A 3601-nucleotide genomic window follows, 5' to 3' on the forward strand; every position below is an offset into this window, starting at 1 on the left:
AACTTGTGTATCGCAAAGTGAGCTGGAGATTTCAAAGCCCTGTTCGCATTTCGACCTTTATAATATAGTTATAATAAATTGTGAATGAAAACAATAACAACACTTAACCGAAATTCACAATAATGACTGTCAGTCGAGATGATACTCTAGTTCAATAAACTATACCTTGCAGTTGCAAATATTGACAAGCTGATGAGCATTTCCTGATTTAATTCCAGAAAACAGGGAAGAAAATATAAGGAGAGTTACTCAAAAGATGGAAAATCACTTTTTATCTTTTTCTAATCTTTATTATCATTGTTACTATCATTATTACAGTCATTGTTGTTGCTGTTATTATTATTATTACCATTATTATTATTATATTATTATTATTATTATTATTATCATTATTATTATTATTATTATTATTATTATTATTATTATTATTACTATTGTTGCTGTTGTTAGGGTTATCATTACTATTAATATTATTATTATTATTATCATTATCATTATCATGATTATCATTATAGTTATAAATGCTACCATCATTATCATTATAATTATTAATATTTTCATTATTGTTAATATTATCATCACTGTTATATTTACAACTTCTATTAGTAGTAGAATTTTTACCATCACTGTTATCATCTTTATTGCAATTATTACCATCATTATCATCATCGTCACTCTCTTCCTACTTCCGTCATTATCATCATCAATACTTTTGCATTCTTCATGTAATGGCAGTGTGCACTGTGTATTTAAAAACAGTACAAAATAAGGATAATAATTATAGTGATAATCACAGAGAGAGAGACAGAGAGAGAGAGAGAGTGAAAGCCTGCCTCCCCTTCTCTCTTTCTTTTTCTTTCTCTCTCTCTCTCTCTCTCTCTCTCTCTCTCTCTCTCTCTCTCTCTCTCTCTCTCTCTCTCTCTCTCTCTCTCTCTCTCTCTCTCTCTCTCTCTCTCTCTTCTTTCTTTCTGACTACTCCCCCTCCCAATTTCTCTTTCTTTCTGTATATTTTTCACCCCCCCCCCTCGCTTCTCGCTCCCCCCTCTCTTTCTCTGCCTCTCTCCCTCCCTCTCAGTCTAGACAGAGAAGAGAACGGTAGATAATAACTTAGTATGCTTAATCATTATGACTGAGAACAGATGGCCATAAAAGATATTGCCATAAGTAGCAACATTATTAATAGAAACCAAAAACAATAAATCGAAGGTAGCTTTGCAGACCATAATATGCGATTACAAACATCTATAACCTTGTCAGAATATCATGTAATTGCAAAAACACAAAATATGAAGAGTTTTGTTGTTATAAAAGCAACAGAGGCACCAACAGACAACGAGATTTGAAAAAAAGCGAAAAGAGGAGGAAACTTTATTCAGATTTTATTCTAAAAGAACTGGAAATCTAAAGAAGATTCGAGAAAAAAAAATAAAGGAAAATAGAATAATCGTAAAAACAAAATTGACAAAGGTCGTGTAATTTAAACGATCTACAAGGTAGCTTTGAAAGATCTAATTTGCATTTGCAAAAATGTTCACACTTGTCAACTTAATTCCAGAACATAGAAAAGAAAATACATGGAGAAAACACACACAACACTACCAGAAAAAGAATTAAGAAAAAAGAGCGAAAAAAGTGTTGCCAACGGCGCCTGCGCGTGAACCTCTCACGCTTGGCTTCGCGAGGATCGAACTCACGGCCGTCGGCCTCCGAGGCAGAGACGGTACCTCTGAGCCACGGAGCCTTGGTCTCTTAATGCAACTGAAAATATTTGAATATTCTATTGTCCCACTTTCTGTTTTTATGCGAAATGTGTTCTGTAACTTATTTTTTCTGATCAGTAACTAAAAACGTCGAAAAATTTATCCCATTTTCAAGTCGCTATGAGCACATCGTGTCTTCGAGACGCTATTTAATATTTTATTTCATTTTAACCCAATCACCCCGGATTTATGTTCTGTCCCTTGTAGGTTTTTGTGAATTTTGTTACATACAGATGGCTCCACATGTGCTCAGCCTCCAAGGAGTCTATCAGTAGGCCCTACTGACTGATCTTGATTTCCCCATTCCTTGAATTGGCGGGAAAATGCGTTTTTCCTTTTAATACAATTGATATCAATACTGTTATTATTGTTATTGATGTTATGATTATTAAAGTATTATTAAAATCTTGTTAACATTTAAGACAATGAAATAATGCAAAAGATCCTTTCCAAAAGTCAAGGAAAAGGGTAAACAGGTGCGAAAGGTAGGACTAATAAGTGACCCCTTGATGACTAAGCATTTGTAGAGCCATCTATGTGTGAATACAATAAATAAACCTGTGTTACAGTGGGCATGGCATGTATTCTTGCCAAACGTGGCGATTGGGTTAAGTTACCATGTAGCATGTATGTATGGATGTATGTATATATATATATATATATATATATATATATATATATATATATATATATATATATATATATATATATATATATATATATATATATATATATATATATATATATATATAGATAGATAGATAGATAGATAGATAGATAGATATAGATATAGATATATATATATAAATATATATATATATATATATATATATTTACCTATGTACACACAAGCGCGCGCACACACACACACATATATATACATACATACATACACACACATACATTTCCTTCCTCTTTTCTTTCTCTCCTTCTCTTTCTCCTCCTCCTCCTCCTCCTCCTCCTCCTCCTCCTCCTCCTCCTCCTCCTCCTCCTCCTCCTCCTCCTGGGCAATCGTCTGCTTCTCTTGATAAGAGTCTCGTGTCCAAAAAAAACGTGATGAAAATGACAATAATGAAAATTCTCTTCCTTTCTCTCTCTCCCTTCCCCTCTCTCATTCTTCTTGTCTGTCTGTCTATCTCCTTCTGTCTATTTCATGTAAAGTTTGTTATTCCTAAGGCTTGGATCTGTTTGTCAATTAATACCTATGGCCCTTGAGAAGCGAGGTTTTTGGTGATGGTGACGACGACGATGATGATGATGATGATGATGGTGATGGTGATGGTGATGGTGATGGTGATGATGATGGTGATGGTGATGGTGATGGTGATGGTGATGGTGATGGTGATGGTGATGGTGATGGTGATGATGATGATGATGGTGGTGATGGTGATGGTGATGGTGATGGTAATGGTGATGGTGATGGTGATGATGGTGATGACTGTGAGGGTAAGCTGCTCTGTAGCCCAGGGGGATGCCTTGTGCAATTTTGAGTATATAATTGTTCTCCCCTGAAAGACCTAGAACCCCTGAGAGTGGTGGCGGGTAAAGGAGGAATTCTAGAAATACGTGAGTGAGGTATCGTTTCAGACGGCTTTCTCCAAAAGTAAAAACTAAAAAAAAAAAAATGAAATAAAATCAGGTAGTAATAAAACACTAAAAATGAATATATGAGGTGGTACGAAAATGGGTCGTAATATGAAAATTACGATCACCTTCACTGATTATCATTATATAAATTAAGTTAGCCCAGCTCCTAATTGATAAATAACATAACTGTCAGGACACACGTAACTTTTGTCTCCCTGAAGTACCGGGCGGACTCCGTTGTTCGCTGAAGCCGG

Source organism: Penaeus monodon, chromosome 7 (genome assembly GCF_015228065.2).
Source record: "Penaeus monodon isolate SGIC_2016 chromosome 7, NSTDA_Pmon_1, whole genome shotgun sequence".
Classification (NCBI taxonomy): domain Eukaryota; kingdom Metazoa; phylum Arthropoda; class Malacostraca; order Decapoda; family Penaeidae; genus Penaeus; species Penaeus monodon.